We start from the raw sequence: 16,433 nt of genomic DNA on the forward strand, positions 1-16,433 counted from the left end.
TAATAAATTACCAAAAGATAGAGCAATATTAGATACATTCCAATCGGAGTATGTTAATTAGTTACCAAAAACTATTTTTATTCAATATATGAATTAGAAACCCGACCGACCGACATGACACAAAATAATAAAAAAATATTTTATTCAATAAAAACATTGACTTAATTGAAAAAATTATATATAGAGGGGTATTATTGTAATTATTCCTAAAAATAAGGAAAATTATATTTTTTTTGGGTCGGTCCGGTTTTTTTACCCTACCCGACCCACCCGAATATCACACTTAAAAACCCGACCTGACCCGAATATCACACTTAAAAAACCGACCCGACCCTAACAAATAAAGTTTCATCCCCCCGAATATGAATTAGAAATCTGACCCACCCGACCCGAATAATAAAAAATTTTTTATTCAATAAAACAGTGATTTAATTTAAAATATATATAGATAGATATTGTAATTATTCCTAAATATATAAGGTAAAATTATATATATTTTCGGGTCGGTATTTCACCCTAAACCCGAACTCAACCCGACCCTAATATCACACTTAAAAAAACCGACCCGACCTGAAATAATAAAAAATATTTTTATTCAATATATGAATAAGTTATAGATATATTATTGTAATTATTCCTAAATATATAAGGTAAAATTATATATATTTTCGGGTCGGGTATTTTCACCCTAAACCCGAACTCAACCCGACCCGAATATCACACTTAAAAAAACCGACCCGACCTGAAATAATAAAAAAAATATTTTTATTCAATATATGAATAAGTTACCAAAAGATTGATGAGGTTAGTATGATCAAATTTCAATTCCATCCAATAAGGGAATTGAATTACATCCATTCTTGGATGGAATTCACTTTCCCTCATTTAATGGAAGGAAGGACTTCCTAACAGTATTAAAGCTGTGAAACTAGTAAAAGAAAGATCAACCAGTGGAAGGCAACTAATCATTCGCAACATATTGATATACTCATTGCGAGAAACTGAAAAGTGGAGTTTATTTGTATTCCAAGAATAGCGTACAAAGCAGCAAGTATTATGACCAAACAAGCATGGGAGATCCAGGATTCTCGAGAGTCCTCCCATCCTATTAGCGGCTATGGAAGAATAGAAATGGAGAAGCCTATTCGCAGTGATTAATTGTACCTTTTAGAACTAAAAAAACAATTTTTTACATATTATATCTTGATTTGAATTTGATCTAATTCAAAATTTCTTATTAATTCGTCTACCTCAAATCTAATTCAAATATATATTAATTTCGGTCTATTAAATTCCTTCATATTTTTCAATAAACATCGAAATTTATGATTAATATATTAACATTCTTCATTAGTATTGAAACTTGATAAAGATTTTCAAATTTATCTATTTTGACTTGATATTATAACAATCAATCAAGTTTTAACATGGATTATATGCCATAATTTGATTGATTATGAAATGTTATATGAGCAATATGTATTAATTTGAATTTTCCTCTAAACTCGGTTATCATTTTGATAAAGAAAAAGATATACAGTTAATATGTTAAATTTATATACTAGCTTGCTTATTAAGAGATATTATCTACTAAAAGCAAAAACTAAAGAGAAATGAAAACATTATTATGATATAATTGTTTATATAAAAGTATAACTCAAAAATAGATAAATATTATGTGTAGATTGTCAATTTAAATTTATTATTTAAGTCACATTATTTTGTCTATAATATATTTTTATTTTTAATCAATTCGTTTATATTACATAATTGATTCCGATGATCAATTTTTATAATATTTAAATTAGTTCGTAGTAGTATAATTAAAAAACACACCAACCCAATGGACAAAATCGAACCCATGCGAAGGACATTTTGAATAAAAAAGCCCAATTCTTGGGTGTTACAACCCAATCCATTAGTGGTTTTTTGAGTTGAGTTGTTCCATTTCTTTTCTTCACTTCATTTATAATTTTTCTACATGGAAATGCAGAATTTGGTCGTCGACTTCACAATCCGTATCAGATTTATATCATTTTCCAGAAGGGAGATAATATTCCATCTTACTACCAAGTTCATATAGGAGGCTAAAATTGCTGTTGACTGTCACAATTTCTTCCTATACATATTACATGTATATTTTTTGTACATATACGTTCACCGTATTTTTGCAACTTTACAGCTGCGATGGGATAATCGGCATTTGGTAATGTAGTTTTGAGGGATCATACCCGGACCTTATAGGTATTGGGGGTTCATTTCAACTATCTTATGGCTAAAAGTGACCCCATATCATTTTGATGAGAAACAGTGTGTTTCCATTGCCATCCGTTCATCTCAATTATGTCGATGGATAAAAGATCATGTTAAAGCTACTCTCCTCCGGATTTTCCAATATTGGGTAGAAATTAGACCTATAACCTTTAGAGACACCCCGCAATCACAGGATATGTCTCGTGTTTAACTCAATTCAGCATAATAAGAAGTGATTTAAGAGTTGGTTTTCATCAGGATGAAATGTCAGCCATTAAATCTGTACCAACAGGATACAGATTAGGCACAACCACCCCACATGCAAATTCAAAGTCATATTCCGTCCAAAAAAGACAACGAAGGAAAACGATGCAAGCTTGTAAGATATGTTGAAAGCTTTATCTCGGAGAAGAGTGAAATATAATCATGCAAGACCATTTTATGCTGATTACAACAGTTCCTATACAAGTATTTAAAACCATCTCTTTGAAATCGCAGTACTACAAATGCCAAATACAGAAAATCAGAGTTCGAACACATAGATCTAGCCTCAATCAAACACCCAACTACGGCGTCTAAAGACGGTGACGTTTTTAACCCGTTTGTTCATCGTTTTCATCAGTTTACTTGCAAGTGTCAATGTCTTGCACGTCTACTCCATAATCCTTAATACGATTATGAGTAAACACGAGTACTCTAAATCTTTGATTGAATTTAGTGTTACCACAATTATTTAAATTTATTATATGATACCTTTTTAAACACTACATTATCTAAAACTTGATGAAACTTTGGCTCAAGTGATTAGATTTACAGCTTTGAGATTTTTGAGGAATAGAGTTAATGTATCATTTTTAAATATAATTTTTTACACTTCATTTTTATGAGTATATCGAGAATACATTGTTGTTCTAAAGAGAGACTCGCTTTACCTCAGGACTACTATTACTTTATCTTTCATGGAATAAATATAATTGCTTAAAACTTTGTATAGTATGATGGAAATAAAAAATGATGAAAAAAATTGTTAAACGAAGAGTTAAGATGAGGGACGGAATGGGAAGTTAAGTTTAAAAGAAATGAAGTGTAATTAACAATAAAAATGAGGAGCAAATATTAAATAAATTAAAATTGAGGGTTCACATAGACAAATATCCCAATAAAAATTAAGGGTGTGTTTGGTTCACGAAATGTAAGATTACCAGTGGGAATAAAAGATTACCAGGGAATAGGATTACTGAGAATATTGTATTTTGTTTTTGGTTGGTTTAACAGGAATGTAAGATTACCGTGTTTGGTTAAAATAATAAAAGATTATTAGAATGTATATTTACCAAATTGTCCTTATTATATATTTGTATAATATTACAAATTGTAAAATATTTATATATTTTCTTTAAAAAATTAAATTCATAATATTTATATAATTTTTTTACAAAATTTAAAAAAATAAAAAAGATTTAATTAAATGGTAAAATTTTATTTTAATCCCTGAATTTCATATAAAATTTTAATTATAGATTTTTTTTTGTAAATCTAAAATAATTTAAGGATAAATTTATAATTTAACATTCGTAGAATTTTTATTATTCAATGACAGAAGAATAATAATTTTGAAAAAAATAAAAATTTAAGGGCATTTTAGTCCAAAACGCCGGTAATGTTACAATATCTAAGGGAATGGAGGTAATGACATTTCCGGTAATATACCCAAAAAATCCACTATTGGTAATAAAACATTACCGGGAATAACATTCACGGCCAAACCAAACGAAAAAATATAGATTACATTTCCGGGAAAATCTCACATTCCCCAAACCAAACTCCCCTAATGGTATTTCTCTATACTTTCCATGTTCCTCGGTTCTTACGGTTGATACCGGGAAAAGCATGAGAGTTCAGAAAAACTCCAACCGACAACAACATAAAAGATATGTTGGTTAAAAACAAAAGAAGATGGTTAGTTAGGGGTTCTTAGGTTTTGGATTCAGGTGTCAACTAGCACCGGAACAAGACTTGTAATGAGACAAACATAATGCGGTTGAGAAAGAAGATGAGATGTAAAGGAGACTTTCGGCTTGTAATTTATGGAGATAAAAGAAGTAATAATTTGACATCCAAAGGTAAAATCCTACCAAAATGCCATTTTATGATGGGAAAAAATTAATAATAATTTTAATTGAAAAAATGCTTTAGATACTGACCACAATGATACGATAGACAAAATACTGAAATAGCCTATTTCACCATACCAAACTGCGTAAATTTTACATTTATCCTAGAAATCTAACATTATAAGAATCAAACGCCCATAACAATGTATAATCCCCACGAATTATATTACCAGAAGTGTTAAAGGAGAGAAAAATAACCAGGTGGAAAAATTCACAACATTGATGACCTCTGAAATCATCATCAACGCCAGACGAAACTGTGAGTAGGGGCACCTCTTTCCAAGCTAATGACAGAAACCCAGTTGGGATTCAATTAGTGAATACGAGGAACTGTAATTATAATTCCACAGCAGAATTTTCGCTTGACTTATCGCGTAGTGGCTAAGGGTTACCGCTTCAAAACCAGCACTTTCCATTAAAACCCTTCCATTGCTCTTCATCTTCCATCCGCTCCCGTTGGTTTACGGCTTCGTCCGGTCCAATAATCCCCGCTATTTTCCGACCCAGTAACAGTCTTTCAACTTGTATTCTCTCCGGTGATTCGCGGGGCATGTTCGGTTCCAATGATTCGAACACGGCCGAGTAATATCGCAGAGCATTCTTGAACCGGTTCGGGAACCCAACTCGATTTAAACTCGCTTCGTACTCGCCCAATGTCACGATTTGGGGTTTAAAGATTTAACCAAACGGAGAGTTTCCTCTACAGCGACCGGAGTAGCATCTAACAAATTATACAATTGAAGCATGAAATTTACGGCCAGTACCTCATCCTCATCCACCCGGAAACAAGACTCGTTGAGTTCCTTAATCGGAGTTGGAATCGGTTCGAAATCAAAATTCAAATCTAGAAGCTTCGCAAAGTCACGTAGACGGCCACCGGTAGCATAAAGGGAAGGAGCCGGAGATGATCCCAAAATAGGGGCAGGTATACCGGAAATACGAATCTGGGTCGGTTTTCCAGCTGACCTGGTGGCTAAGGCTTGCAAAAGAGCAGGCCATTGAACTCCTTGAACAATCCCAAAGTCCACTATGTGAATCTTGCTTGCCAGCTCCGTTGCTTCGAGAATCGCTTGATTTGCCGTTAAGTGAGAAAATTTCGAATAAGGGCACGCTCGAATACAAAGCCAGACTCTTTGAGTTGGATCTGCTTCAGGCAAAGTACAAAGCCACTCTTGAGTTGGATCCCACATTCTGACACCGATTCCCAGATTCCCTCCAATGATTTAATCGCTCGTTCAGGTTCCGAGTCAGCGAGTTTAGCACAGTCGAGTAAAGCTTTAGAAGCGGGGGAGCTGACTCGATCTCGGTGAATCAACTGAGACCCCTGCGGCGTCGTTTCTGAGTGGGGACTGGCTCGGGCGGCTGCTTGCTTTGGCTTCTTCAACAGCAACTTGAGGAGCTGGAGGTGGAGGAGATGGGGACAACGTAGGTAGCTGAGGCTGAGGTTGAAGAATAGAGCTAAGATTTTTCGCTGCCTCAGCTGAGAGAATCACTCGATTCAGATCAGACGGCGTACGAAACGCAACGCTGAGACGATTGGGGAAAGCACTAAATGGATCGGCACCGTAAAGACCAAAATCAGCATTGTTTGGCCAGGCTTCACAACCAGACGGCAGATTCGAACTATCCGTTGAATCCCCACTGTTCATTAAGCAATCCATCCACTCGTCGGTGTCAAACTCACCACCCGAGCCACCACCAAAATCCGGGAACCGAAATCCACCCGGATTATGATGACCCATGTTAGGGAACTGAAACACTTCTCCAGTCTCTCCCTGAAACAGGTCAGAAAAACCCGGACTGGAAAACCCGTTCCCGAGTCCGGGCGAGCTAGAAACGGCGAGGTGACTCCAAGGGTTTAAGCCAACGGGATTCAGACCAAGAAGCTGTTGTTGCTGAAGATGGTCGTGCTCTTGTTGCTGTTTTTGCTGCTTCATAACTTGTTGAGCGATTGCCATTAGGTTTCCACTATCCGCACACATATATGCCATTCTCCGGCCAATCCTAGAGGGAATCTCTTGTGAACTGCGCTAACATTACACCCACAATAAACAAAAGATCAGTAAAAGAGTGAGTTTTCCCCCCCACTTTTAAAGCATAAAAGAAGAGGGGGAAGAAAGAGAGTATGTAGAAAATTGTAGGCCCGAGAGTAACTGAAGCAGAAGCTCTACAAACTTGGATTTTGCTTGAGCTATGGAGAGAGAAAGAAAGCGATCTGTGTAAGTGTAGCTTTAAAGAACGATGCCCAAGACAGCAGAAACAGTACGAGAGGTGAGTAAAATCACTCCAAGTGAATAATTGGGTCTTTTATACCATGAGCAGCTAACAAGTATGAAGGACAAGTGGTCCCCTCTTTAATTTTACTTATGTAGTGTTAAATACTTGATAATGATATTGGTGTACTTGTTTTACATTTTATATTATATTTTCTTCTAATTAACAGTTAATACTATTTTTTAATAAATTTATTTAAATTAATTGAATGATAATACGTCTAGTTGATTTAAATAAAATTAAAATAATAAATTTGATGCATCTAAAGGTGAAGAGAAATTGAATTAGTGATTCATTGAGTGATTTTTTTTAATTATTAAGTTTAAAATTCAGTATAATGCCACAAAAAATATATTTGAACTTCAACCTATGTCTCAAATGTTAAGTACTTGACATTTATAATTTTGTTTTGAACTTTTTATTAGAGTTATATATAATGTAACTATCACAACTTAATTATTATTTTTTGGATAAGTAATTTATATTCATCCAAAGAAAAACAACATAGCTGCTACAAGGAACAATCAACAACTAGATCAGACCCCAATTAGTAAACAAAAACCTATTGGCCTCATCAATCCTATGAATACGGAACCTATACAGCTTGATTTTTACAGCCTCTTTAATTCTATATACAACTGTGTCAACTGAACAAGCATGTCCCCTAAAACATCTATGGTTACGCTCCTTCCAAATGAAGTATAAGAAACCCGTCCAAGCCAGCTTGAGGATCTGCACTCTGAGGGATTTGCATTTCAGGTTAGCAACCAACCAACTGAGTCAGTCATCCCAGTTTTGCACATCATGACAAACCCCACATGAGGCTAAGATAGTCCTCCAGACTTCTTTAGCAAAGAAGCAAGCAATAAAGAGATGATCACGAGATTCAGGGTCCGAACCACACAAAACACAGACAGTATCCGCAACCAAGCCAAATCTGGCCAACCTAACCTTAGTAGGTAGCCTATTGAGAAGAACCATCCACGAGATAAGGGAAAACTTGGGGACATGTCCAGGGAACCAAACAATTATGTGCCAATTAACCTTCTCCCTGCGAACTCTGATGTTATCCCAAATCCAGCTACTTGTAATGTTGCACCAGGGAGTACCAGGAGAAAACAGCCTCCTTGCCTCATCTCTTAGCCCCAGCAGCTTCCTCACAATCCAGCTGAAGTGGCTTTTACAGTCGACATCCCAGAAATTAACATTTTTAAAACAATACTCACCCAACCATGCAATCCAAAGAGAGCCATTGTTAGCCAGAATATTCTTAATAAGCAGCAAACAACAAGTTTTATTCCAAACGGTTAGGTCTCTGAGTCCCAAACCACCCTCTGATTTCAGAGAACATATCTTACTCCACCCCACACGCGCTCCTCTAACAGGGGAGTCACAGCCTTTCCAGAAAAAGCGCATGCAGATTCTCTCAATATCCTGAATAATCCCCTTAGGAAGAACGAGCTGCCTGCTCCAATAGTTAAAGATACTAAAGAGGACAGACTTAATAAGTTGCAGTCTTCCACCATAGCTAAGCATCTTAGAGGGCCACTGACTAAGCTTCCCTTTGATTCTCTCCAAAAGAGCAACACAATCCTTACTCGTGAGCTTACGAGTGACCAAGGGAACCCCAAGATATCTAACTGAAAGATGCGCCACCCTAAATCCAGTAACTGAGTGAATCTGATTAAGAGCACTATCATTCAAGCCACAAGCATAAAGCTCGGTCTTCATTGCATTCAACTTAAGACCAGATAAAACATAAAATTCCTCCAAAATGCTCAGAACACCCAAAACAGAATCAATGGAGCCATGACAGAACACTAGCAAGTCATCTGCGAAGCAAAGATGGGTAAGTGAGAGTCTCTTACATTTTGGATGGAATCTGAAGATTCTTTGTTTGGCAGCAGCGTTCAAGAGCGAGGAAAGAATGTTCATCACAATAACAAAAAGATAAGGGGATAAAGGGTCCCCTTGTCTAATTCCCCTTACTCCCTTAAAAAAACCCACCAAGCTACCATTTAAACAAACCGAGAATATAGGGGTAGTAATACAGACTTTGATCCAATTACAAAACACAGAGGGTAGCCCCATGGCCTCAAGAACAGAAAGCAAGAAGACCAATTAACAGAGTCGAAAGCCTTATGCAAATCAATCTTGATTGCACATCTAGGAGAAAGACTCCTCCTAGAGTAGCCTTTCATAATCTCTTGAGCTAAAAGGGTATTATCAACAATGTTCCTTCCTTTGACAAAGGCTGACTGGTTATGAGAAATCATGCCAGGGAAATAAAGAGTGAGCCTATTAACAAGAACTCTAGTGATAGTTTTGTATACCACTGAACAACACGAAATAGGTCTAAATTCCTTGGCCAAACATGCATTTAAGGATTTAGGGACCAGAACTAAGGCAGTAGCATTAAAAGCAGGCAGCAAATAAGATGTTTGGAAGAAATACCTTACAGTAGCAATGAAATCACTGCCTACAATGTCCCAAGCAGTTTTGAAGAAGCCAGAGGTGAACCCATCAGGGCCTGGACTCTTGTCTTTCCCTTGCCTAAACAGGGCCTCTTTGATCTCATCATCACTCACATCCCTAATAAGGCAAGTAGCAGCATCCACAGGGAGAGAAAAGTTCAGCAGATTTTTCAAGTTATCAACAGAACAACCTTTAACTAATGGGTCAGGAGTGCCTATGAGATTAGTGAAATAATCCACTAACACAGCGGCCACTCCCTCAAAAGAGTCATAGCTCTGCCCAGCCTCGTCTTTAATAATTCTGATCGTATTATATTTCTTGTTTGATTGGACTCTCTGGTGAAAGAACTTAGTGTTCAAATCACCATCCTTCAGCCAATGTACTTTGGCCTTCTGTCTGAAAAAATCAGATTCAACAATCTCCAAGTCAACTAACTCAGCATGGATTCTTCTTTCTTCCTCAAAGCTACCCTGATTCATATGGATTAGATTATGAATCTGCATACGCTCCAAATCACCCCTCTTGGCTCTGACCCTACCAGAAATATCAAAGAAATATTCCAGATTGAACTCCTTGAGAAGAGGTTTGAGTCTTCTCATCTTGTTGAATAAACAACTCATAGCAGACCCATTACAGTGATTCTGCCAAGAAGCCCTGACCGTATTTAAAAACTGATCATGCCCAATCCAGCAATTAAAAAACTTGAAAGGACGTGGTTTCCTGGCTAAGGCTCCCTTATGGGTCCATAGAATTCCAAGGCAATGATCGGAAACACCCTGGGCCTTGAACTCCACAAAAGATTCAGGAAAATCTAGAAGCCATTGGTCATTAACCAAAATTCTATCCATTTTACGGGCTAAGAAGGCATTCTCTTGTTTGTTTGACCAAGTGAATAGAGGCCCAAGAAAAGGATGGTCAATAAGGTCAAGCTCCTCTAAACAATCTTGGAACTCCTTCATATCAGGAGTACAATGGATTCCCATGACTTCAAAATCCGAGCTCTCCTCAGTTTTGGAAATAATGTTGAAATTACCCCCAACCAGCCAAGAAGAAAACCAATAACATTACCAACACTATGTAAATGATCCCAGAGAGCCCTTCTTGAAGCACCATAGTTGCTACCATAAACAGCAGTAATAGCTGTGTTATGGCCATCAACAGTCCCAATAATGGAAATAGCTTGGTCACAACATCTCAGTGTAGAGAAAGACCAAAGTTTTCTCCAAAAGACCCACAATCTGCCCCCCTCAACATAGTTATAGTTCTCCACAAAATTCCAATCACTAGACAGAGCAGCAATGAAACTAGCAGAATTAGAACTCCTAATACGCGATTCCATCAAACAAAAAACATCAACACTATAAGATTTTAACCTCCTTAACACCTTCAACTGCTTAAGAGGGTTGTTGATCCCCCTTACATTCCAGAAACTAACAATCATTAAGCTGGAATCTGTTGGGCACAGTTGCCAATGCCCAAATTAACCACTGAACTCTTGGCCTTCTCAAGATGATCCTTCTTCTTAGATTTAATTTCATTGAGAAGAGCAGCCACACCCATAGAGGCAGCACGAGCTTCACGAACTTTCCTAGGAGCATCAACCACAACCTCCATTTTACTTGAGGAGCCAAAATTTTCCTTCTTCCTGCCCTTTACCTTTTTCTTGAGAGAGTCCTGGAGAGAAGGGAACTCCCCAGAATGGACAGCTCCCAGCAGGTGTTGATTAGCACCCAAAGCACCAGTATCTACACTGTCATTCTCCCTAATAGCCTCCAAATTAGGCTCACAAACCTCCTGCAATGCCAGAACTGAAGTTTCCATAGCTTTGCCAACCCGTAGTTCCGTATTGATCTCCAATTCCTCGGAATTATTAGCACTACCAGGAGGAGAAACTGAGTTAGACATCTTAGATGTATTAGCAACCTCAGAAGTCCCCGAAGTAACAGCAGAAATTACAGTCAAAATATCATTACAGACAGAATCAACGGTATTACTATCTTTCCTCCTCCAAACTTGCAGCTCTTTAGGCTTCTGAGGAGGTTGCCTAGCCTCGGTACAAGAGCTAGCAAGATGACCAAAAGATTTACATAAAGCGCAACATCTAGGGAACCAAGGCACAAGAACTCTAACATTCACATAAGATCCATTCTTTAAGAGAACTTGAATAAACTCAGGAATAATAGCTCCAGCTTCAATCTCAACACAAATCTTAGCAAACTCGAGCCTCTGTCTTGAAGCCGTTATAGAATCCATGAATAAGGGCTTGCCTAGAGCACTAGCAATGTAACTAAGCCCCTTCTGTGAGTAAAGCTCTAAAGGAACGTTATAGAGCTGTACCCAAATCGGGAGGAGTGAAAGATCGAAGGAAAGCTTCTTCATACCAGGAGTCCAATCCCTCAAAATTAACGGTTTGTTCTGTATATGCCAGGGTCCATTTTCCAGAACCCACTCCCTTAAACCGACATCCAAAAACGAAAACACGAAGAGATTAGGGCCTGCGAGACTAACCTTAACTTGCGACGGTTTCCCCCAAATAACTTCGATAATACGCTGCATAGATCCAAAGCTCGGGGAAGAACCAATAAACTGCCCTACCAAAGCGTGGCTCCAATCCGCAATTCCTTCATCGATCACCTCAGACGGGGGGTTAACAGTGACCACACCATCCCGCAACTCAGGAGGAAAGAAATCCAGTGACTGATCCTTCGAGCCCCCAAACAAATTCTTCCAATCTAGGTTAATGGAATCCGATTCCATACGATAACCCAGAAAAACAGACCAGAAAGCCGGAAAGCAATAAACAAAGCAAGAATTAGAAAAAACGAGGAGAAACTGAGATGCCATCAGACCTGCTAACGAACGCCCAGAAATCCCCCATTTTCTTTTCCTTATTTTGGAAACCAAAAAAACTTAATTATTCTTTTGGCTATATCATTCTCTTTTTGTAAAGGTGTTTTTACTTACGTCTGTCATTCCTCGTATTTTGACTATCTCTTATGTTTTTTTATCTTTTAGTACTTCAATATTAAAAAGAACAATTAGAGTATAACGATTCAATATGTGAATGTTTTCTCGAGAATCAATTATTTGATCGAGGGAGTGGTATAACTTATTGAATTTGCACGTTGGGTTGTATTAGGTTTAGTCTTGACCCAATTATTGTGAAATAAGTTCTTTTAAAATTTTATTAATATTTGAAGGATTTAAATTAGAGTTAGACCATCAAAGAAAAATATTGAAAAATTAATTTGATTGAACGAGTGTAATATTAAAATATAAATAATTAAATACTGTAACAACCATCTTTATCAACTTAAATTTATCAGTATGTTATATAATACTATCGTATTACAACTTAAATTTATATTTTCTCAGAAAGGTAGCGTTTTTCACCTCTAGACTCAAAATATTTCAATATATTTTATAATTCGGGAAATGATCACGTACGACAGAATTAATATACGGTAAATTTTGTTTATTGATTTTATTATTATTTAAATAATAAAACCTGTAAAAAATTATTGTAAACATTATTATTTCTATCGATTTTATTGTTATTAGACGTTTTAAAGATTTTGTTATTTTTTCTACTAATTTTATTATTGTTGGACGCTTTATTAAAAATATTAAAAAATATTGATATTTTAAATAAAAATAATAATATTTTAAATAATATTTTATCAATTTTATTTTTTAAATAATAATAAAACTAATAATATTTTTAAATTATATATTAATAATCTCGTACCGTAGAACTTCCCCAATAATTCTGTCGTATAAAATCGGTTATAGTGTGAGCAGCTGATCAACTGTTGCAGTTGTGCACCAGCGATTACTCTCTCTCTCTCTCTCCCTTTATCTTATTTCTACTAATTTGCATATGCCTTTTCCCAGACTGTCCCGGTTGATGTTTACATGACGTGCCCTAATCCTAGCCGTGGGACCCACTTAAGGTAATTTAACAGTCAGAAAATGAGAAATGGGCCTACCTACACCCCTCCCTCCTGTCATTTCATTTAAACAATCTCTCTCCCTCCCGCTCTGTTCGGGTCCGCCATCGAAATTGGGGGTTCCAAACGGGACCCGCCATACCCCCTACCGTCTTTCTGTCACGATAATCTATCTTATACGGCGCATTCAAGCATTGGTGTCCCCCATCTCGGTGATGTCATTGATAGCCGCCCCCACCCCTCTTCTCTCTCTCTTTTCTCTAATCCCTACGAACGTCTCGAAAACAGCGGGATTACATTTTGAGCCCCTGGATTCTGGTTGGCTGCCAATACGAAGCGCCCACACCGCAGTCCTCAAACGCAAATCATCCGGTTAAGGTTCTTTCTGCCGTGATAATCTAGAAGTTTTTTATATAAAATATTTATTTTGATAGTAAAATCATTGTTAAATGAGTAAAAAAAAATTATGAGAGAAAATATAATTTCAAATCAATTGTAAAAAATAAAATTTCTAGCTTTTCAATTTTAATTTTACGTTTGAAAATAAATAATAATTTTATCTTAATTAATGTATAGGTTTCACTCGATTATAATTTAACACGTGTCTATAATGGGTATTTTTTATTTTTAAACTCATTTTTCAACAATAATTCCAAACATAAGTTTTATTTATTTTTTAACTTTTACTTAAATTATTGAAAAATATTACAGATAAATTTTCCCACAATTGAGGGGACAAAGAAGAATTTTTAATTAATTTAAAATGTTAATCTCTTAACGATAATTAATGATATATGCTTACATTTTAACAAAATCTAAAATTTAATATTTGTCTTATAACTTTTAAAAGGTTAAACGATTAAAAAGATAATTTTATTATAATTTAATGATTATTTATAATTTTATATTATTTTGATTTAGTTAATAATATATTTCGACACAATTTCAATGGTGTGTTTCCATATACTATCTTTACCATAAAATTTTCTTAGATCATCTCATGTTTTTTAAAATTCTAAAACGTTGTAATTTTATTTTTCAAATAATATATATATATATATATATATATATATATATCATATAGTATTTTTAGTTTATAAGACTATATTTACTAATTTTTTGAGTTTAAAATTTTAATAAGATAAAAAAATAAAAGTTTAATGATTTCTAAAATACTTAAAGAGTTTTTAAAAAAAATCCTTAATCCAATAATTTAGTTTTAATTTAATTTTTATAATATGAATTGATTTGAATAATTCAATAATTAATTGTAATTCAGCATAGTTGTCTTGTTTTACCTGTGCTATATTTGCAGAATAAACTCGTTGAAGAGTATTGATTTTTCGTTATTATAATCACCTATAGTAGTTATTGAGCAAACCTTTTAAAAATCCATAAAAATTATTAAATTTTCTACGATCCCTATCTATTTTAGCTAAATAATTATAGAAAATGTTATAAAAATTCTAACATTTTCAATTGAGTTGAACCTGAAATATTATAAAAATCACAACATTTTTAGTTGGATGAAACCTAAAATATTACAAAAAGTTTACAATAGAATACTATTAAGAATAAATTAATATTTTAAGTTACGCACAATAAAAAATGTTATAAATTTTATAATATTTTTCGATCGTGCCTTTTCCTAACCTTAAATTAGATTCTATTTCCTTAAACTCTCCCCCTATATCTATATAATTTGACAGTTTATTAACAATCACGATGATTTTAAATTTAACATCAAATATCTTACGATTAGGTTATTTATATTTTAATAAAAAGGTCAAATAAGTTTTTTTTAAATCTTCATTAAAATCTATCATCCTCTTTAATATTTTTTATCGTTCTCTAATTAAAAAATATCTATCAACGATTATATTTTTATTGATTATAGTTTTATATTTAAATAATAAATAAATAAACTGTTAATAAGTAATCAATTAAATTTGTTTCTGTCAACAATATTAAATTTTGATGGAGCCATCAGGCAACAATTAGAAGTCATTGATGATCACCGAGGCCTATGGAAACCAGCAGACGTATACAGCTGCATCCCATTTATGAGGTGCGTGCTAGTTTTGGCATAGGTTCAGACCTTTGTTGTTAAGGATGATGGAAAGATAGGTAAGAGAAAGTGTAAACGGGAAGGTGGGGTCAAAAGTGTTTTGGTGAATAGGGTCTGTCCTTTTATGGGCCGTTTAAGGGCCCACAAGAGAGGGACACCTAAGGCCAGGGATTCGCTTTAAGAAACATAACAAAGGTGGGGTGCAATTGATTCTTTTATCAAGATAAAATGATTATAAAATATTATTTATTTTTAATTATTATACTTAATTATTTTATTGTAATTGTTGATTGTTATCTTTAAAAACAATAATCATTCTTTTAATCGCTGAAGTAAGTTAGTTCATACGTAGAACAACTAATATAAATATAAATATAGGATAAACTATGTATTTAATCTTCCAACTATCACTTACTTTCGTTTTGGTCATTAAATTACTATTTTTTAAAACATATTTTTTATTTCTTTTTCACCCATCGTTAACAAATAAATAAAAATACTGATATGATTTTTTTTTATTTTTCTCATGATAATGTAACACTTTCTTATGATGACACATCGACATCGTTGATAATCTTGTAGAAGTAGATGAATAACATGTAATATTAACTATAATTTTGAGAAAAATAATAGTTGAGTGATCAAAATGGAATTAAAGTGATATTAAGTGATTAAATACATGGTTTATCATATGCATATATTAATTAAAAGCAACGGTGCATGAAATGATTTTCAGTAGAAAAAATAACATTTGAGGTAGTGCTCAATATTAATATTTTTAGTAGAAAAAAAATAATGTTTTATGTAGCGCTTTACCGGAAATGTTAAACATTTTAGGTAGTATCTAATATTAATATTTTTGATAAAAAAAATAATATTTTAAGTAATGCTTTACCATAAATATTAAAAAAAAAATATTAATATTTTCGATAACATTTTTCTTTAATAGTATATTAAGTATGTTATACTTTGTACATCCCCAGTAGGCAATGTCTCGTCTTCTCCACTGAAAGGCGCTGGCATCTCATGGCTGCGGTGTGGGGGTGGAAGATGGTTCCTCTTAACATATATGATGTGAGTTTTAATATATTTTTCTATAAATATTAATTGTTTATTACACGTCTTATTCAACCATCAAATATTAAAATGTTATTTCGACAATTCATTAATAGTTTCTCTTTTAGTTCACTGAAATTTGTTTACATTGAGGGTTAAATAAATTACAATACTATTGTTTAT

At 34.4% G+C, this 16,433-nt stretch overlaps 1 pseudogene; it reads right to left on the minus strand.

Moving 5' to 3' along the window:
- Positions 1-4,479: 4,479 nt before the first annotated feature.
- LOC120152250 lies at positions 4,480-6,606 on the minus strand (annotated as a pseudogene).
- Between the last annotated feature and the right edge of the window lie 9,827 nt (positions 6,607-16,433).

Source organism: Hibiscus syriacus, unplaced genomic scaffold, assembly GCF_006381635.1.
Source record: "Hibiscus syriacus cultivar Baekdansim isolate YM2019G1 unplaced genomic scaffold, ASM638163v2 tig00111088_pilon, whole genome shotgun sequence".
Classification (NCBI taxonomy): Eukaryota; Viridiplantae; Streptophyta; class Magnoliopsida; order Malvales; family Malvaceae; genus Hibiscus; species Hibiscus syriacus.